Raw genomic sequence first — 22,999 nt, forward strand, 5'->3', positions numbered from 1 at the left:
TAAATTGTGGCATACTATTAAATTAGGCCTTAATATATTCATTAACATATATTAAATTGGGAGTATTTTAATAAGTATTGCAACTTTTATTTAATAATTTTCTTTTATGAAAATTTAATTCATATGGTTGTAACTAGTATGAAATCAACTTGTAATGTGATATTCAAAAAGGTTGTGGTATGTTCTTTAACCTATGTTAATTTGAGAGCATTTGGATAAGTTTTGAAATCTAGAGATTTTAAATTAAATGAATTAATTAAAATCTATTTAATGGTTCCATTGATTTGAATAAGTTTTTAACTTGATGATTAAAGTGTCTAGGACTTGTTCACTAGTATATATAAATTTGGGGCCATTTGGAGTTGCTTTAGAATCTAGAGATTTAATTACCATGTCTTAATTAAATTCTATTTTGTTGTTCCAATGACCTAATTTAGTTTTTGAGTTAGTTTATGTAATGATCATGCTATGTTGTTTAACATATGTTAATTAGGGATTGTTTGGATGAGATTATGTTTTCGATATTGAAATAATATTGTTATAGCGTGTAACGAATCACACATTAAAGATATGACATTTTAAATGTCATTGTAGACTTGAAACTCTAAGACATGGTTTGTGTAGATTCAACCTTACTTGTGCATGGAATATGGTTTTTATCCATTAATTGATTTTGTATAAGTTTGGTCGAACTTATTGATTTTGCAAAAGCTTTGAACTTATTGATTTTGGAAGGCTTGTAAGGATAATTTACATGTGATGGCTAGAGTTTGGCTCTAGTATAGCGAGAAGAATTTCTTTAGTCATATGAAGTGCGTAATAGGTAGTACCTTGTGGGTTATAATTGCCCAGAATAACTTATACATGCATGCGCTAGGTAGTACCTTGTGGGTCATAATTGCCCAGAATAACTTGCTTGCTCAGTAACCAAGTATCCTAGTCTTTCCACTATTTGATTTTTACATTAATCATTGATTACTTGTAGCTTGTGAATTGGTACTTGCTTTGTATATTTAAATATTGTTTAGTATACTTAAAACTGTATACTTGTTCTATGTATTTAGATCTCATTTAGCATACTTGAACTTGTATTCTTGTTTGTGTATCTAAACTCTATCTTATATACTTACACCTTGTATGTTTGTCTTTTGTAATCAAATTTCTTTTAGTATACTAATGTCGTGTATACTTGTCTTTTGCGTAATTAATTTAGCTTAGTATACTTGTGCTTGTATACTTCATTTATGAGTTTTCTATACTAATTGTATATTTGTGTAGGTATGCTCAGACATTGTATAACTTGTTTTAACATGGTTTAGAAACTTGTAAATGTATGCTTATATGTCGTATATCATGTTTTAACATTGTTTTGTATACTTGAGCATGTACACTTGTATGCTGTAGTTCATTTCAAATGCTAGTGTAGCTTGAGATGATCCCTTAGTCTCACTTTTGACATAGACGTTAGGTGGCATGACCTTTTTGAATTGTTTCAAGTTAAAGTGATAACCTTGTAAAAAGTTAGGTCTATGAATGCTCATTCCGTACGAGTAATACAGTTTACTCACACCCCTAGTTGAATGCGACCTGTTTCAGGCAAGAAGACGTGGTTTCGGGATGCACAATATCCCTAGGTCATTTTGATGAATTGAAGTTCTTTTAAATGTATTCTTATTCACATGCAAGTGTTAGCATGTTTGAGTTTTAAATTTTAAAGTTGTAATGCATATTTAGGTTAAAAATGTCATCTTTACCTTGAGACTTATAATGTGTGACTAAGCACACTTTTTGATATTCATTTGATATATTAGATATGTGGCCAAGCGCTAAACTTCATTTAAAATCCATGTATATTAATAAATGTAGAAATTTGCCTTTAATGTGAAAAATATGAGAAACTAGGGTTTTAGCATGTCATTTTTGCACCAGAGTGTGCATAGTGTATGAAATTTATCATTGCATAGTGTATGAAATTTATCATTTGGTATTCATTTACCATGTATGAGGTATGGCCAAGGGCCAAACACCATTTTTTTTAGGTTTTGCATTCTGGTTTCATATATTGCATTTTTGGGCTAAAGTAGGAAAATCCGAGCCTTTAAGGTTATTCCAAATCGGGTGGTGCAAAGTATGCACGAGCACATCCACTAGGACCCAGTTAATATGCATGAAGTATGGCCAAGGGCCAAATGGTCTTTTAATTGCATTAAAGTCTAGTTGTTGCATTGTTTGCCTTTTTAGGGTATTTTTAACGTACTGGGGTTTGGATAAGTCATATTTTACATCGGCAGTATTTTGAAGCCATGGTCCATTGGAACACGCCTTAAATGTCTTTTTTCGTTTGCGTGTAAGACCATATTTCAAAAAACTCTTATATTTTGGCTTTGGATCTATCATGGGGTAATTTATGAGTTTTTATGCAAAATTCATGCATTGGAGTATGAATTAATGTTTCCTCTTGGTTTATCATATTATGGATGCTTATATGAGACCATGGAATATATGTATAGCATTAGGTTTGGACCGTACACCATTCCCACCCTTGATAGCAGCAGATTTTGCTGCTATCTGGTGCATCAGTTGGTTGATAACTTCCATCTGGTCAATTATAGTGAGTTTGCAACCTTGACAGGGCATTTTGGCCGGCTGATCCTTGCTGTCAGTTGGCTGATGATTGAGTTTCGGCCAGCTGATCCTTGTCATTAGCCTGCTGATCCTCCCTGAAGCTTGATTTCTTTTCAGTTTCTTGGACAGCTTTCTTGAGCTAAATTTAGAGGGTCATATCTCCTTCATTTCTGAGCCAAATTGGGTGATTCTTGAGCCTAACTTTAAGAACTAGAAGTTAGCTTTCCAATGGTACAAATCACACATAAAAAGTCCAACCATAGTGAGAGTTATTGTGACGGCCCAAGGTTTTTCAACCCTGTGAGTCAGTGATGAACCGAAAGATGACTCGATAACGGATCCGAATTGCGGAAGCAAAAGATAAAACGACATCCCTAGGGACACAACATGTCTCTAGGACACCAAAGAGACCCTCAATGAGATCATAGAACCCAAAGAAAACAAATGTGGAAACAAGACTTCAAAAATGGACAAAAAGGAACCCAAGGGTAAAATGGTCATTTCCATCCTAAAAGTGAGTACTACCAAGCACACCGTTGGAAAGACAATGAAAAATTAATGAATTTAGACTCAAGAATCACTTGATTCGGAGTCCGGACGGCAAAGATATCAAGTCTTGAAGTCGAAGGAAGAAAAGCCCTATCCCGGTTCGAGCCAAAAACTGACACCCCTCCACTAAAACTGGAATAACTTGAGCTACCAAATGAATATAAAACTCTAATTGGTACCATTGGAAAGCTTATTTTGATGTGGTTAATTTAGACTTAAGAACGGACCAATTTGGAGTTAAAACAAGGAAGATATGACAATTTGAAGTTGGAGGTGCAGTGCTTAACCAAGACACAAAAACACTCTGTGAATAGTACTTCGAGCGCTCGAACTTAGGACTTCAAGTACTCGAATAGTACCTACCTGAGGCCAAAACTTTCTTCCCAAACTTCGAGTGCTCGAACTCCCATTTAGAGCGCTCGAACTCCTGTAGCTGCACCTAAAATGCAACCTTGAAATGCCATTTTGAGGACTTTTTGGGACTTTTTTGGAAAAAAGTTGTGAAGTAACCCCCCTTAAAATCATGTTTTCTGGTCAACCATGTTAAGACCAACATTTATTTTTCAAGTGAAATACCAAAAATGCCCTTGAGGTCTCATTTAGCAAAAATATGTAAATGAATGCTACTCTAAGTGTTCATTTCTGCAAGAATGGTGTTGTGTGCCAAAGTGAACATGCACACATATGTAAAATGAGAAAATGCATGTTTTCCAATAGCTCATGGTCACATAACATGTCATATACAAAATATAACCTGTCAAACCTCGAATTCTCAGCATTTCATAAGACAACTATGGGATTAAACTAGCATACATGTGATATAAATGTACATGGCACTTGGCCTCATGTTATGCATACAAAATAGACATCTTCAAGTGTTCTTAGATATACATTACACATCAAGAAAGCTATTTTAGCTTCTACAATACTATACATCCATGGTATACAAAATTAACATCCAAAAAGGAAGGCATGTTAAACAAGTGCATGTCAATATACAAAAATGCTTCAAATAACTCAAAATCTTCTAAGGATGATGAGCATCCAAGAACATGGTCTCCTTACCTGAAAAATAACCCAAACCACTAGGGTGAGTAATCAAGTTACTCGTAGGAGAAGCATATGCGTATACCCCAAAGTTTCAATATCATTGCAAGATTAATATAGACGAATACAAGGGAGCATTCCACTTAACGTCTATGTTCAAGGTGTTCTAAGGGATTATCTTAACCTACTTAAATGTTTCTTAGCAACACAATATCAAAATGGATGTACTTAGCAACATCAAACCGCATATAACAAATTTACAAGTTACAAATAACATTGATTGTCAACTTGGAAATGAATGCAAAATCAAAAAAAGTAGAATCCTTGGACACCTAAGCTCAGAATTCTGCCGAGACCTCAACAGTTATTCCGGGCATTAACTCGTAGGGAAGACCACCCTAAGTGCACACTATCTTGATTGGGGAGAACTCATACCTCCCGCACTAGAGCCAAACTCTAGCCATGTTACTAGTAACCATGTCCCAAGAGAATCCAAAGTATATATCAAGTTCAAAACTTATATATAGATAACAAGGCATATAAACCACCTTCCATGCACAAGTACTTTGAAACCATACAAACCATGTCTTATGGTTCCAAGTTTAGAATGACATAATAGATGACAAGTTCTTAACATGATATTATGCACAAAACAATATCATTAACTTATCAATTTAAGCATACCTCAACAATAAGCCATATATACTAAATGTTTGCATTTTAGCAAATAGCTTCTAAAACAACCATGATTATCAATAGTAGTACACTAGAATGTAGGATTTCCATCACAATAGCATGGTAATTCAAATCATTAAGAATTCTATACAACGTCAACAATCCTACTCAAGATATATACACAACATACATACTTGATCAATGAAATCCTAAGTCAATCATAAGGATTTCCTATAGTATGCAATACTACAATTCTAAAAGCATGTATACAATATATATTAAACCCCAAAGGATTTCAAAACACTTAGAAAATGAACATACTACCACCCCTAGCTCAATAGAGAATTGTATCTCTATAATCCAAGCAACCAAGCACTAAATGGAAAACAAGCTTAGGGTTAATGAAGAGGAGGATGAGAGGAAACTTTTACTAGTTAAGGTTCTTAGTCTAAGATGAATGGAAGGGCACCAAAATTGAAGAAGAAAGCTATTAACCAAGCTTTTCTCCAATGGTGGCTAGGTTAGAACTTTGAAAAACTAAGGAAAATGAAGAGGATAAGTGAAAAATGGTGAGTGGAAGGGCTAGAGATCCTCCATTCACTATGTGCTCTTACACTACCTCTCTCACACACACAATGCAAGACTAGATCATGGCCTTACACTTGTCACTAATCCAATGCCTCTTCCAAGACTTAATCCTAAGCTTACACTTGTCAACAATCCAATGCCTCTTCCAAGACTTAATCCTAAGCTTACACTTGTCAACAATCCAATGCGTACATGTACACCAATCTAAGGCCAACACATGGATGAATCTCCACCCACCAAATGTCAAAAGATCATGGTGCCAAGTCTTTTCACCTAAATGCCAACAAATGGCTCCATGAGAGTGTGACACTTGTCATACTTTCTAAAAATTACAAAATGATCCTAATTCAAAATATCTTCTAAAATAAATTACAAAAAGGTCCCTCAAACGAAAAATAATAATTTTGCATAATTACACTAAAATCCCAAAAGTTATGTATAATTACACTAAAGTCAGCATTCATGCCCTTTATGAAAAATAAAAGCAACTAGCATGCTTTTCAACAAAAGTGAAAATACTAATGTCATGAAAATCAAGTATCATGAATGCATGCAAAAACCGGAATCAAATCCGAACACCCGAAGTGAGGTTAAGCGAGGAAAAATGATAAACGAGTAAAAGACGAAAAAAAAGAAAATCACCAAAAATGCAAAAGGAGGAAAAAGTCCGGGTCATTACAACCTACCCTCCTTAAATGGATTTCGTCCCCGAAATCGAGCCGTACCTGAAAGAGAGAACAAATGGGGATACCGAGAGCGAACCTCCTGCTCGAGCTCCCAGGTAGCCTCCTCAACACCATGATGTCTCCACAAAACTTTAACCAATGGGATGGTCTTGGTCCTCAAAACCTGCTCCCGTGAATCAATAATCTGGACTAGACCCTCCCCGTAGGTCACATCCTCATCAACAACAACATTAGTCCACCGTAAAACATGCGATGGATCCAGCTCATACTTCCTCAACATAGATACATGAAAGACGTCGTGAACTCTATCCAGGTCTGGCGGTAATGCCAAACGATAAGCAATTTCACCGACGCACTCCAAAATCTGAAATGGCCTAATGAACCTAGGAGACAACTTGCCTGTCTATTTAAATCTCAGAAGTCCCTTTCGTGGAGAAATCTTGAGAAAGACGTGGTGCCCTACCTCAAAAGACAAGGATCTCCTCCTCTTATCAGCATAACTCTTCTGTCTGCTCTGAGCTGTAGTTAACCGCTGACGAATCAACTTGATCTTCTCTGTAGTCTCAATGACAATGTCGGGACCCAAGGCGACTGTATCACCTACCTCGGTCCAACAAACTAGAGATCTGCAAGGTCTGCCATACAACGCCTCAAAAGGTGCCATGCCAATACTGGTCTGGTAACTGTTGTTGTAGGCAAACTCAACCAAGGGTAAGTAGTCTTCCCAACTACCCCCAAAATCCAAAATGCAAGCCCGTAGCATATCCTCTAATATCTGAATGGTACGCTCTGACTAACCATCAGTCTGAGGATGGAATGCCGTGCTAAAGTGAAGCCCTATGGCAAGAGCCTTTTGAAAACTCTACCAAAAGTGAGACGTGAACCTGGGATCCCTATCCGAAACAATGGATACTAGAACCCCATGAAGCCTGACAATCTGCCCCACATAGAGTCTACTAAGTCTCTCTGCATCGTCCGTTACCGCGATAGGCAGAAAATGAGCCGTCTTAGTCAATCTATCAATAATGACCCAAACGGTGTCATTCCCTGCCTTGGATCTCGGAAGTCCCGTCACGAAATCCATAGTGATGTGCTCCCACTTCCACTCTGCCACTGGTAGTGGTTGCAACAAACCTGCCGGTCTCTGATGTACTGCCTTCACTTGCTAACAAGTAAGGCATTTAGCCACGAACTGAGAAACATCCTGTTTCATACCCTTCCACCAAAACTGTCTCCGCAAATTTTGATACATCTTCATACCACCTGGATGAATTGCGAGTCAAGAATGGTGAAAATCCCGAAGAACATCGTCATGATAAGATAAAGGGACAAACATCCTCCCCCTGTACCTGAGACCACTGTCTGAATGCAAAGTCCACCCCTTTACATTCCCGCCGCCTGAAATCTGATCGTGGATGGACTTTATCTCCCCATCCTCCTGTTATGCCTCAATAACTCTGCCAACAAGAGCCGGTTGAGCCACAAGGCTAAATAAAATAGCCGGTGAAACATCCTCATACAACTGCAAACCAAGATCTGCAAGCTCTTCTAGCATCTTCCATCTGTGAATGGAAATGCTAGCTAGAGTACCTCGTGACTTCCTACTCAATGCATCCGCCACCACATTGGCTTTCCCCGGATGATACTGCAACACAAAATCATAGTCCTCCATGAACTCAACCCATCTGCACTGTCTCAAATTCAAATCCTTCTGAGAGAAGAGATATTTAAGACTCTTGTGATCGGAGAAAACTTCGAACTTCTCCCCATACAAACAGTGTCTCCACCCCTTAAGGGCCAAGATAACTGCTGCCAACTCTAAATCATGTGTCGGATAGTTCAACTCGTGAGTCTTCAACTGTCGAGACCCATAAGCTACCACCCGTTCAGTCTGCATCAGAACACAACCCAAACCTTCTTGTGAAGCATCACAATAGATCACATAACCCAAACCACGTTCAGGTATGGCCAAAACTGGAGCTGATGTCAACCTGACCTTTAACTCCTGAAAAGCAAAATCACAAGCCTCATTCCATATGAACTTGACTCCCTTGCAAGTAAGTCGAGTCATTGGTGCCGCTAGATGAGAGAAATCCTGAACAAATCTCCTGTAATAGCCGGCTAGGCCAAGAAAGCTCCGAATCTTAAACACTATCTTCAGCCGCTCCCAATCCATTACAGACTCAATCTTTGACGGATCCACAGCAACACCGCCCCCTGACATGACATGTCCAAGGAACTTTACCTCCGGTAGCCAAAATTCGCATTTCTCGAACTTGGCATACAATTGGTTATCCTTAAGGAACTTGGCATACAATTGGTTATCATTTCATTGTCTCTCATGAACCCTAGCCAATCCACCATTGGAGGAAATCTTAGTTCATAGCTTATCCCTTCAATTTGGCTCACTTCCATTCACCTTAGAGTAAAAACCTTGGGAGAGAAAAGATTCATCTCACTCTCCTCTTCAATAACCCTAAACTTGTTTTACATTTTGAGATTGGTTGCTTGGATTATAGAGATTCGGTTCTCTATTGAGGTAGGGGTGGTAGTATGTTTATATTCTAAGTGTTTTATAATCCTTGGGGTTTTTAATATATATTGTATACATACTTTTAATATGATAGTCTTGTATATTATAGAAAACCCTCACATCTTGACTTAGGGTTTATCTATTTAAGCATGTAAGATATGTGTAAACCATTTGTAAAAGGATTATATAATTTAGTGATATGCTAAATTCTTGTAATTTCACATGTGTTGTAATATAGAACTCTTGTAGAATTATAAATGTTATATGTAAATTCTGTTGACTTGAATTGCTATTTTGTTGTGATAATAATTATATGTTCTTGTGAATTACAAATTGTGATTAATTTGAAAGCTTATTGCTAAAATGTTGATAATTAGTATATAGAGCTTATTGTTGAGATATGACTTGAATTGATAAGTTATTAATATTGTATTGTGTATAATATCATGAAGAGTACTTGTCATTTAGCATGCCATTCTAGACTTGGAACCCTAAGACATGGTTTGTGTGGTTTCAAAGTATTTGTGCTTGTAAGGTGGTTGATATGCTTTATTATTTATATATATATGAGTTTTGAACTTGATATATTTTGGATTATCTTGGGACATTGTTTAAGTGACATGGCTAAAGTTTGGCTTTAGTGCAGGAGGTATGAGTTCTCCCCAATTGAGATAGTGCGCACTAGGGTGGTCTTCCCAGTTGGTTAATACCCGAAATAACCATTTTGTTCTTGGTTTAGTCCGATACGTGATGTCCAGGTATTCTACTAATTGATTTCTCATTAAATTTCAAGTTGACAACCAATGCTTAACTGTAGCTTGAAATTCTTGTTATTGGCGAATTGATGTTGTTAGGTACATTGATATTAATATGTATTGCTAAAGAATCATTCAAGTTAGCTTAAGATGATCCCTTAGAATACCTTGAACATAGACGTTAAGTGGAATGTTCCCTTGTATTCGTCTATATTGATCTTGCAATGATATTGAAACTTTAGGGTATACGCATATGCTTCTTCCTACGAGTAACTTGATTACTCACCCTAGTGGTTTGGGTTGTTTTTCAGATAAAGAGACCATATTCTTGGATGCTCATCATCCTTAGAAGCTTTTGAGCTATTTGAAGCATTTTTGTATATTGACATGCACTTGTTTAGCATGCCTTCCTTTTGGATGTTAAATTTTGTATAGCATAGATGTATGGTATTGTAGAAGCTAAGATGGCTTCCTTGATGTGTAATGCATATCTAAGAACACTTGAGAATGTCTATTTTGTATGCATAACATAAGGCCAAGTGCCATGGACATTTATATCACATGTATGCTAGTTTAATCCCATAGTTTGTCTTATGAAATTATGAGAATTCGAGGTTTGATAGGTCGTATTTTCTATATGACATGCTATGTGGCCATGGGCTGTTAGAACACGTGTATTTATTTATTTTACATATGTGTGCATGTTTACTTTGGCACAGAACACCATTTTTTATGAAATGAACACTTAGAGTAGCATTCATTTTTACATTTTGCTAAATCATACCTCAAGGGTATTTTTGGTATTTCACTTGAAAAATAAATATTGGTCTTGACATGGTTGACCAGAAAACATGATTTTAGGGCGGTTACTTCATAACTTTTTTCTATAAAGGGCCCAAAAAGTCCTCAAAATCACATTTCAAACTCATTTTTCTGCTAAAAACACTGTTCCTGCAATTTTTGAGGTTCTAGACCACCCCACTGCCCCATTTGGTGGGCCCCCCATAGTGTTCTGGTAGGCGCACGTGATAATCTGCCATGTTTGGCGGGCCCCCGCAGGTTTTTGGTAGGCCCCCATGGGAACAGTTCCTACTCCAGACATCTTTCTTCAACGGGCCATATCTCACTTGTTTTAACTCCGAATTGGTCCATTCTTGAGTCTAAATTAACCGTGTCGAAATAAGCTTTCCAATGGTACCAATTAAAGCTTTAGATTCCATTCCTAGTTCAGGATATTCAAGTTTTAGTAAGGTAGTGTCAATTTTTGGTTCGAACCGGGATACGGTTTCCCTTCCTTCGACTTCGGGACTCTGAACCATGCGATTCTTAAGTCCATCTTTGTTAATTTTTCATTTATCCAATGGTGTACACGGGGGTATTCAATTTAGTTTGGAATTACCATTTTATCCTTTTAGCCTTAAGTGCTCGTTTTTCTTTATCTTGCCGTTTCTCCTTCGTCCAGACTCCGAATCATGTGATTCTTGAGTCCATCTTGATTAGTTTTTCATTTTTTTCCAGTGGTGTACTCAATGGCACCTGAATCTTTATTCTCAGAAATGACTATTTTGCCCCTGGGGGCTTAATTGTTATCTTTCCGATCTCTTGCTTCCGCACATATCCCTTTGGGTTCCGTGACCTCATGGAAGGTCATCTTAGGGTCTTAGAAGTTTATTGTGCCTTGGAAGACCGTTGTATTATTTCTAGCTTCCACATCTTGGATCCAATTCGGGTCATCACAGGACACTAGGTTGAAAAAAATCCAGGGTCGTCACATAAAGTCCCGGTTTTAATCATTTATCTGGGAAAGTACCTACAGATACACATTAAACATAAATTAGTCTAATAATGGATAGAAGTATCACTTAGGCCCTAACATATACGTGCTTAGAGGCTCAAATATGCATATATTCAGTGCTCATTAGCATGCTAGTGCCATTAGTGGTGTATAGCTTGTTATTGTTTATTTAACCCTTATATGATGAGTGGGTTATTTGATTTACGTTATGTGTACTATGTGCTTAGTACTAAAGTAGTATTCAATTTATGTAATTTAATTTTGTGAGTATATACTATGTGAGTATCTTATTTATACTGTTTCATCTTTCCTGCACTTATGTTGGGGTTTTGTGACCTTGGCTTTCGGGATTGTTATGAGTGAGCTACATGTTAGATTTGCGTTTTGTTTCCTGTGTGTAGCCTTAGGAAAGGTTTGCTTCAGGATAGTGTCTTTTGATTTTATGGGATCTAATCCATTGTCTTGAGGGCACAGACTTGTTAGGCTGTGGATTCATAATTGGTGTTGTTGTTGTAGCATTTTCAGATGTAGGAGTCGTTAGTTTTGCCATCATTAGGGATTTGTGGCCCTTAAGCGTGGTGGTGCCTATGGCATTGTTGTCAGAGTTTTGGGATTGGCCAAATAATTCTGCATGATGATTTTGGACCATATTTTAACTCTCACAGATGTCTGGTTCCCACTATGCTTTTAGTAGTGTCTGCAGTGACATTGATGCCATTTGTATCGAAAAGTTTTCCGGATTAACCTATTGAGGTCATGTTATAAACTAGTGCTTTATACTATCATGCTACTTACAAAGTTGTGTGTTGTGGGTGAGTGCTAGTCATCATTGATGCTACCTTCCTGACAAGTAAATGTGGGCGGGCACTAGACACTATCACTAGACACTGTCATTGCTACCACATATTTAAGCACGTCATGGGCAAGTTCTGGTCGCTGTTCGTACTACTATGTCGTTCTTAGCCATTTGTCTTAATTGGACATTTCGTTGTCTTAGGATTCTTTTGATTATTGACATTGAGTTATATATGCCGATTCATTTGGGGAGTTGTCTCTTAGTTCTTGGTTTCACGTTCTTCGGACGGCTTTGAGGCTTTTGGAGTTGTCCTTTAGCATCTATGATCTGTCCTTTGGTTTGAACTTGCGTTCAATCTTAGTTCGGTTCTCCTTGAGATGTTCCTAATTTTGGGATGAAATTCCTTTAAGGAGGGCAGGTTGTAATGACCCGATCATTTTCCTTCCTTTCCTTTTCCTCAAATTTTGTAGATAAATTTTTTTCGTTGAATTTTCTTTTCCAAATTTGGTTTTTTGTCACTTGGTGTTATCTCGAGTGCTTGGAATTGGTTTCCAAGACTCTTTCCTTTGGATTGACAATTTCCTTAAAGGACCGCGTCATTTCTACATTTTCATTTTTTTGACACTATTCACTTTTCGTCCTTTTCCCCGTTTGTCACTTTTTTGGTACAACCTCACTTTTCGTGTCCCGAGTTGGTTTTTAACTTCACATACCTTCATTCTAAGTGGTATCCACAAAATACATATCTTTACTTTTTCTAGAAAAGTACTCTTGTTGCTCCCGGTGTCCATAGGGGCATGAATGCTAAGTTTCTTCGGAAACATTTTCTTTTCTTGGGATGTTTTTTGTAAATATATTTTGAAGATATTTTATTTTTGGGGTCTTTAAGAAAATATTTTTTGGAAGATATTTTCATTCTGAGCAGTTTTGCAGTTATCCTTTCTTAGAAGGGCCATTGTGCAATTATGAAAGTTATTGCAAAATGCCTCATTTTGAACCTGAATCCTCGTACGGGATTCATTTTCACATTTCATTGAGTCGTGTACTCTTAGAATTTCTTCCCGGTCATTTTCCCCAGTTTTAGGGTTTTCGGCCCCGATTGCTAATAAACTTGTTCGGGGTATATCTTTTGGCACGAGACTTGGTTTTCAACACTGTTTCTCTCGTTGTTCATTTTTTTTCATTTCGGTTCTTTTTCATTCATAGTGATTTACCGTTTGAGCATGTCTGTGCAAATTCCACTTTTTCAGACCCGGTTGGGCCTGTTCGGGGCACTTTTAGGATTTTTCTATAAATAGGAGGTCTTAAAATGAAAAATCTGATTTCTTCAACTTCTTCCCCTCTTAGTCGGCAACCATGCTAGCCTAAGGGGCTGCCACCTTCTTTTATTCTTTTCCACCTTCTTCCCTCAAGCAAAATGCCGTAGTACCTTAGTGTCTATCGTAGGCCTTGGCGAGGCGGTCCTTTCCCCCTTATTAGAATCCATTTTTGGCCACTTTTTGAGTTTGGGTTTAATATCAAGTTGGGATTTTCATGGTACCTCAAAGATTAAAGTTGCTTCCCTCGTACTCCCCGATATAACCTAAGAGTACCGCTAGATTTGGAGCAGTTACCTTTCACTAGGGATTCGAGATTTCATCTCAAATTGAGGTAGAGGATGTTATAGATTTATATTTTTGTTGTCTTGCATGCTATTGATGCTTATACAACTTGTACATATACCTTTGTGTTGACCCTAAAGGTCATTCAAAGATCGTCTAATAATTTTGATGATTACAAAACATTATGAAGTGTTCTCGGTCTAATGTTTGCATTGAGCTTGTAGGGCAAATGAAATAAAATATGCCAAGCAACCGAGACAAAGAAATCATTTCAAGAGAAATCAAATCTACTCTGAGAATAATGCAATCATAATTGACTTGAAGACAATGGGTAGATAGATCGGTGAGTGATTAGGATTTTCTGTCAAAGTAATCTATGAATTAATTTGAAGCTCAAATCTGTTGGCTCGTGCATTTTCATTCACATCTTTCAAGATTCTGCACTTAAAAAAAAAAAAAAAAAAAAAAAAAATCTCCCTAGAATCTCATAACCAGTTAGGAAGTTTCATCTAACCATTTAGATGAGCTAAAGCAAAAAGCAACACATGATCGAAGGTATCTCATAACCGGTTAGGAATTTTCATCTAACCGTTTAGATGAACAAAACAGAAAGCTTGATCTTCTTATCCGCACCTTGTAACCAATTAGAAGAATTGTTCTAACCATTTAGATCAACATACAACAACATTGTATCTACCTTCTCACAACCGGTTAGGAGAACTCAAGTAACCGTTTACATGTACTTAAACAGAATACGATTTTTTTTTAGCCAATGATGTAACCGGTTAGAAGAAGCTATATAACCGGTTAGACGTGCTTTAACATAATGAAACTTTTCTTGGCCATTGATGTAACCGGTTAGAAGAAGTTATATAACCGGTTAGATATGCGTTAACAGAACAATACTTATCTTAACCTTTGATGTAACCGGTTAAGAAGCCTCTTGTGTTCGAATAGTTGGCCTTAACTAAAGAAGTCCCTCAGCAGATGTAACCGGTTAGGAAAAATCCTCTAACCAGTTAGATGAGATCCAATCTCACTTCTTCTAATTTTTTGAAACTGAAGCAGATCTGAAGTTGATATATTTATTGCTCTAACGGTCACACAAACATTTAATGCTCTTCAACCTACCACAACAGATATATTTGAGCAATTAATGCATTTCATTTTTCTTCAACTCTATAAAAAGACAAGCGTTGAAGAAGGCTAGGGCGCGGTTAAGGGAATTCAAAAATATCATTCAAAGCATTTACTCAAGCATTCATTTCACTCAACCATACCAACTTGAGCTTCATTTTAATTCATCTATTACTTTAGCCTTATGAGCTTACATTTGTACATCTATCTTGAGAGAGATTCATTCTTGTATCACAACTACAATTTCTTCTACAAACTTGTAAGGGTTGGTGTAACCCAAAGAAGCTTAGAAGAAGGGTGTTCTTCTAGCAAAGAAGAGAAGCAAGTGTTTGCTTCATGTAAAGGTTTGCTCTCCACCCGTAAAGAGAAGCCATAGTGCATCAGGAAGTCTCAAGAGGGATCTTGAGCCGAGGAGTAGGAGTTTCTGAACCTCACTAAAATTACCGAGTCATTGTTTGAAATTTCTCTTCTCTTATCTCTTTTACAATTGTGCTATTAATTGTTTACTTTCATATCTTATATGTTGCATAATTGTTTGAATGGTAGAATAGAATTTGCAAATTTATAAATTACAAAAATTGGCCATTGACTCTATTCACCCCCCCTCTAGAGTCAATTAGTGGTTAACAATTGGTATTAGAGCCTAATCTCTAGTTAAAGATCTAACCATCTTAGAGAACGATCATGGCCAATTTTCATCAAAAAGGTCAATCTAACAATAGACCTCCTTAGTTTGATGGTAATGATTATAATTATTAGAAAATCAAAATGAGAGCATTTCTAAGAGGCTTAGATATTGATGCTTGGAAAGCCACTTAACTAGGTGATCATATTCCGACCAAAACTGTTGAAGGGAAAATAATCCCCAAAACAAATGATGAGTGAACTCCAAATGAGCGTAGGCTTGTACAATGTAATGTCATAGCTATTACAAATCTTTATTGTGCTCTTAGTAAAGACGAATTCAATAGAATTTCAGATTGTGAGATGCCAAAGAGATTTGGATAAACTTAAAATTACATATGTTGGCACTAGTCATGTCAAGGAATCTAAAATGAATATGCTTATCCATAAATATGAACTATTTACCATGAATAATAAAGAAACAATAAGTGAAATGTACTCTCGTTTTACTAACATTGTCAATCCTTTGAAGGCTATTGGAAAGTCATATACAACTTCTGAAAATGTGAGAAAAATTCTCAGGTCTTTGCCCAAGAGTTGGGAAGCCAAGAAAACTGCTATTCAAGAAGCCAAAAATCTCAACATGCTTCCTATTGATGAACTCATTGGTTCCTTAATGGCATATGAGCTAGAGATGAATGATGGGGATGATAACAAAGAAGTCCATAAGAAGGATCTAGCTCCTCCAGCCACTATGAAAGAAGTTGAAGTTGAGAAAGCTATTGACAATGAAGAAGAAGAAGAAATTGCTCTCATCACCAAGACCGTGAGAAGAGTTCTTCAAATGAAGAAGTTTCAAAAGAGTAACAATCTCAAAACAAATGGTTCGACAAGTGAGCATGGAAAAAGAGAGGCACCTACTTGCTTTCATTGTGGAAAAACAGGGGCACTTTAAATTAAATTGCTATGCATATAAAAATGAAAAGGAACGAAAAAAGAAGGCCCAAGCCTTGCGAGCTACATGGAAGGATGATGATTCAAATGGATCCGAAAGTGATGATGAAATCAATGAGTTGGTCAATCTTTGTCTCATGGCCAATGAAGATGAGGTAAATTCGAACCATGACTCACTTGATTTAGAAAATACTTATGATGAATTAGTAGATGCTCACAATTATTTGCTTGATGCTTTCAAAGAATTGCATGATGAATTAGGCAAGATGGTTCAAAAGTGTGCTAGTCTTAAGAGAGAAAAACACATTATTTCTCAAAAGCTTCAAAAATCTCTTTCTGAAAATGAAGCTTTGAAAAAGGAAAAAGAATGTGAGCTTGCAAAAGAATTAGCTTCTATTGATTTGGCCTCTGAAAATGAGTCCTTAAATATCATAATTAAGGATTAAATCGAGACTCTAGCTAAGTTCACAAAAGGTAGAGAAAACTTAAATCTTATGCTTGGTAAACAATGAAATGCTTATGCTAAGGATGGACTTGGATATGACCCTTATAACAAAGAATCTTGCTTGATAAAAGAAAGAAAACCTTTAAGTGATTATTTTGTTAGAAATACATCTTAAAGTTCAAAATGTAATTATTGCAAGAATATAGGACATAAAATTAATCGTTGTCCCACTAGGCCATGCAAGACAAAAGAAATTTGGGTAATTAAAGGAACTTATGAGCTTCTTCCTAACTCCCATGGACCCAAGCAAAGGTGGGTACCAAAAGAAGATTATCTAAATTATTTTTGTAGGGTTGCTTGAAAGCTTCATCCTCATTCAAGGATAAGTGGTTTCTGGATAGTGGATGCTTTAGACACATGACGGGAGATCAATCAAATTTCATCTCTATCAAGCCCCACAAAGGAGGAAGCGTTACCTTTGGAGACAACTCAAAAGGCAAGGTTATTGGTATTGAATCTATCGGTATTTCGTCTTCCCTATCTATTGATGATGTGTTACTTGTTAAAGGTTTAAAACATAATTTGCTTAGCATTAGTCAATTATGTGATAAAGGCTATGACGTACTATTTAAATCAGATAATTGCATGGTGAAAAAGGATAATAATGATATATTTCATCCTCGTAGAAATGGAAATGTGTATACCTTACTTCTATGTGAATTATATGATCAAGATGTTAAATGCCTTGTGTCTTTAAATGAGAATAGTTGGTTGTGGCATAGAAGACTTGGTCATGTTAGCATGGATCTAATTTCAAAATTATCTAAACAAGAATTAGTCAAAGGCCTCCCAAAGACTAATTTCTCTAAGGATAAAACCTTCAGTGCTTGTCTAAAGGGTAAACAAGTTAAGTCATCATTCAAAAGGAAAAAGGATATAACATCATCAAGACCTCTTGAACTAATTCATATGGATTTATTTGGTCCAGAAAGAGTAGCTAGCCTTGGTGGTAAACTATATGCTTTTGTTATTGTTGATGATTTTTCTAGATTCACTTGGGTATTTTTTCTTTCTCATAAAAATGAAACTTATGCTATATTCTCAAAATTTTGTAAAAGAGTTGAGAACGAAAAGGAATACAAAATTAACACCATCAGAAGTGACAGAGGAAGAGAGTTTGATAATCAAGATGTTGAAAGTTTTTGTGATGAAAATGGTTATAATCATAATCTATCGGCTCCTAGAACTCCTCAACAAAATGGAGTTGTTGAGAGAGAGAATAGATCTCTCCAAGAAATGGCTAGAACTATGTTAAATGAGCATTCATCTCCTAGATCTTTATGAGCTGAGATCGTTAATACTGCATGTTATGTCATTAATAGAGTGATCATTAGAAAACTTCTTAATAAAACTTCTTATGAACTTTGGAACAAAAGGAAGCCAAACATTAGTTATTTTAAAGTTTTTGGGTGTAAGTGTTTTGTACTAAATGACAGGGATAACCTAGGAAAATCTGAACTTAAGTCGGATAGAGGAATTTTCTTAGGATACTCATCTCGAAGTAAAGCCTTTAGAATATTCAACAAAAGGACACGTGTGGTTGTCGAGTCCATACACGTTGTATTTGATGAATCACCCCTGTCTCCTTCTAGAGGTTCTTTAGATGATAATGAGGATATTGTGGAAATTGAAAAGAGTATTGAAACTCTTGACATAAGCAATTCACCTTTTGATGATCTCTCCATAGACAATTCAAAAGAATGTCATCCTCATAAAGTCACTCTTTCCAAGGATTGGAAGCAAGTGCCAAATCATCCAATAAATCAAATCATTGGCGATCCATCCAAAGGTGTTCGCACAAGATCTCAAATTAGCAACATATGCAACTATGTAGCTTTTGTCTCTCAACTTGAAGCTAAAAATATCCTTAAAGCTGAAAAAGATGAGTCTTGGGTTATGGCTATGCAAGAAGAGCTTAATCAATTTGAAAGAAATGAAGTTTGGAAATTGGTTCCTAGACCTAAAAATAAGACAATCATTGGCACAAAATGAGTTTTTAGAAACAAAAAGGATGAATCAGGTTCAATCGTAAAGAACAAGGCTAGACTTGTTGCTCAAAGGTTAAATCAAGAAGAGGGAATTGACTATGATGAATTTTCGCTCCCGTAGCAAGACTTGAAGCTATTAGAATGCTTCTTGCATTTTCTTCACATAAAAATTTCAAGCTTTATCAAATGGATGTAAAAAGTGCCTTTCTAAATGACTTCATTGAGGAAGAAGTGCATGTGGAACAACCACTGGGTTTTGAAAGTTATGATCATCCCAACCATGTTTACAAATTGTCAAAAGCTCTATATGGATTAAAACAAGCTCCAAGAGCTTGGTATGAAAGATTAAGTAGTTTCCTTCTTGATAACAATTTCAATAGAGGGAAAATTGATAACACTCTTTTTACTAAGATCATTAATGGCAATCTTTTAATTATTCAAATTTATGTTGATGATATCATCTTTGGATCATCGAATAAAGTTCTTTGTGAAATGTTTGCCTCAAGCATGCAAAATGAGTTTGAGATGAGTATGATGGGCGAACTTACGTTTTTCTTAGGGTTGCAAATCAAACAAGAACTTGATGGCATCTTTATTTGTCAATCCAAGTATGTCAAAGATTTGCTAAAGAAATATGGCATGGAGGATGTTAAACATGCCAAAACTCCCATGAGCTCCTCGGTAAAACCAGACAAAGACGAGAAAGGAAAAGATGTTGATATAAAACAATATAGAGGCATGATTGGTAATCTTCTATATTTGACTGCAAGTAGACCGGACATAATGTTTAGTGTATGCTTATGTGCTCGATTCCAATCTTGTCCTGAAGAATCACATCTATATGCTGTTAAAAGAATCTTTCGTTACTTATGTGGAACTATTAATCTGGGTTTATGGTTTCCTAGTCATAATACGTTCGATCTTACAAGTTATTCGGATGCCGACTTTGCTGGATGCAAAATTGACAGAAAAAGTACCAGTGGCACTTGTCACTTCCTTGGTCATTCACTTCTCTCATGGTCATGTAAGAAACAAAACTCTGTTGCTCTATCCACAGCAGAGGCCAAGTATATTGCCGCAGGGAGCAATTGTGCTCAAGCTCTTTACATCAAACGGCAACTTGAGGACTACGGTATTTTCTTTGACCACATTCCAATTATGTGTGATAATACTAGTGCAATTTGTATTTCCAAAAATCCAATTCAGCATTCTCGAACCAAGCATATAGAAATCCGTTATCACTTTCTCAGAGACCATGTGGTAAAAGGAGACATTGAACTTGTGTTTGTAAATTCCAATAAACAATGGGCTGATATATTCACCAAACCTCTTCAAGAAGACAACTTTCTTACAATTCGAAGAGAATTGGGAATGACAAATATCTTTGAAATTTGACTATTCTGTGATAAGTTATCTAACCGGTTACATAATTCCTCCTAACTGGTAAGATGAACTAAATCCAGTGACTGACACTTAAACTCTCTATTCATCTAACCGGTTACCAAATTTCCTTCTAACCGGTAAGATAAGCAAAGACCAGTAGCCTCGCATTCTCATTCACTTTCCATCTAACCAGTTACCAAATTCCCTTCTTACTGGTTACCAAACCATATCTAACCGGTTACATAGTCCTGCAAATGTCTTCTAATCGGTTAGATAAAGCAACATAACTGGCTACTTAAAAATCTAGATCTAAACTAATTGATCAGATCTCATTATCTAATCGGTTACATTCATTAAAATGATAAAGATTCTCAGTCATCTAAACGGTTACCACAAGGGATCTAACCGGTTACTTTAGATACAAATCTGAAGTACTCGAGTACTTCCCTCAATCTAACCGGTTAGTTGTTCATTTAATATAAAAACCATACGTCACTTTCACCAGTCCTAATCGAACACATCTCTTTCTCTATTCGATCACTTCATCATCTTCTTCCTCAACCCTCAATCTAGTCACCATGGTTCGCACTCGAGGAAGTCTTCGTCCTGAAAACGTCCCCATTCACGGTGGTCACAGTGGTCGTGGCTCTGGCAGAGGCAATCCTGAATCATCTTCTTCCTTCTTCGTCGAAGATCCTTCCTCAGGAGAAGAGTACAATCCATCATCCTCCACTGCTCAAATACAAAAGCGTAAGTGAACTAAAAATCAAGAAGAAACCTCTCAAGATGAAAATCCAGTCCTTGCTGCTTCCTATCTCTCACGAGAGATGGAATTACTTTTCAACACTCGGTTTCACAACAGGGGGGTGTCTCAAGGTCGAATTTTTGATACTAATTTCTGCATACGAGAAAATCTATCGTTCTACGACAAATTTCGGGCCTTGGGGTGGGATTCATTCATAGGAATCGAGGAACCCTACTATCCCACTCTCATTCAAGTCTTCTACACCCATCTCAAACTCAAAGATGGCTACCTTCACTCACAGGTCAAAGGTGAGAACATCAACTTTAACTATAAAACCCTAAATTCCATCTTGGGCATTGAAAACAAGGGAAAGAAGATTTATACTCACAGATCTGAGATTGAGGTTGATTGGTATAGTGAGATGATGGCAGTGATTCATCTCACTCAGAATTTCTTCCGGACAAAGATTTTTCCTCTCACCTCTACGGATTTCACCGTTGAAGCCCGTCTAATTCATAATGCTCTGTTCTATTGTGTCATCCCTCGAGGCAGCGGTAGAACTCATGTACCTCATTTGGATCTGGTCTTGATTTGGTGCATTACTTTGGGCATTCAGCTCAATTTGGGCTATATTATTTTTCAGCACCTCCTTCAGTTCATTGTAGACCCAGATGACACTGCCTCCACTCCCTGGAAAACTGGCAAACTTGCCACATTGCCCTACGGCATGTTTTTGACTCGAGTATTTAAACACTTCAACGTTCCTCTTGACTCAGAATTGCACAAAAAGGACTCCACTCGTGAAGATAGGCTGTCCTTAAAATTTTTTAAAAATATGCAGTGTCGCAAAGTCAATGGAGTCTGGGAAAGACTTCCTGCAGCTCCCGCACCTAATGCTTCTACTCCTGAGGCTGATCCTTTTCAGCACCAGGCATTTGACTTTGACAATTTTGATAACTTATTTGCAGAGGGTCCCACAGTGCCTCAGCCTCAGCCTCAGCCTCCCATTCCTCCAGAGATGACTCAGCTACTTAGTGATCAGCATGCCGAGACTATGGCGGCTATCCAAGCCCTAGGTGACAGAGTCACCGCTCTTAAGACTCGTGCTGACAGTGTTGGGAAGTCCCTCATCTTTCACTCCCATGATCAGTCATCCGATCTCAATATTGTCATTTAGCGCGCTATGGAGACCTATGATCTCATTGATCGCTGGCTGGCCATCCACAATGCTAATGCCGAAATTATGAAGGATTTTCTAAAATTGGTGGCCAAGCGTAGTTAAATCATTCCTCCAGGATTTGTGTTTCCGAAACAGTGTCATCGATCTGATGTCCCACCTCCTCCTCCACCTCCTCGTCCCAAGCCCCATGACCCCGTGGTTGAAATTAATGATTGATGTGATTATTCCTAGACATTTTTATTTTGATTCTTATCTTGTCTTATCTGAAATCCCCCCTCCCATACCTTTTTGAGATGTTAAAGGGGGAGAATAGCTTGATGTGTTTTGATGTGCTGTCACTATCACTTACTTTTGAATATGAAATTAACATGATGACTTATTTTGGCAGGAGTATATACTTACTTTTGAATATGAAATTAACATGATGACTTATTTTGGCAGGAGTATATACTTAATGCATTTTTAAGCCTTATTCATCCTATGCACTAAGATAGGGGGAAAAAATTCAAACATGGATATTATATAATTATTTTCCTTCTGTATGAACACATCAATGTTTTGCCATCATCAAAAAGGGGGAGATTGTTGACCCTAAAGGTCATTCAAAGATCGTCCAATAATTTTGATGATTACAAAACATTATGAAGTTTTCTCGGTCTAATGTTTGCATTGAGCTTGCAGGGCAAAGGAAATAAAATATGCCAAGCAACCGAGACAAAGAAATCATTTCAAGAGAAATCAAATCTACTCTGAGAATAATGCAATCATGATTGACTTGAGACAATGGGTAGATAGATTGGTGAGTGATTAGGATTTTTTGTTAAAGTAATCTA

Source organism: Cornus florida, unplaced genomic scaffold (assembly GCF_030987335.1).
Source record: "Cornus florida cultivar Cherokee Brave unplaced genomic scaffold, ASM3098733v1 CherokeeBrave_3.0.0_Hap2_Chr09, whole genome shotgun sequence".
Classification (NCBI taxonomy): Eukaryota; Viridiplantae; Streptophyta; class Magnoliopsida; order Cornales; family Cornaceae; genus Cornus; species Cornus florida.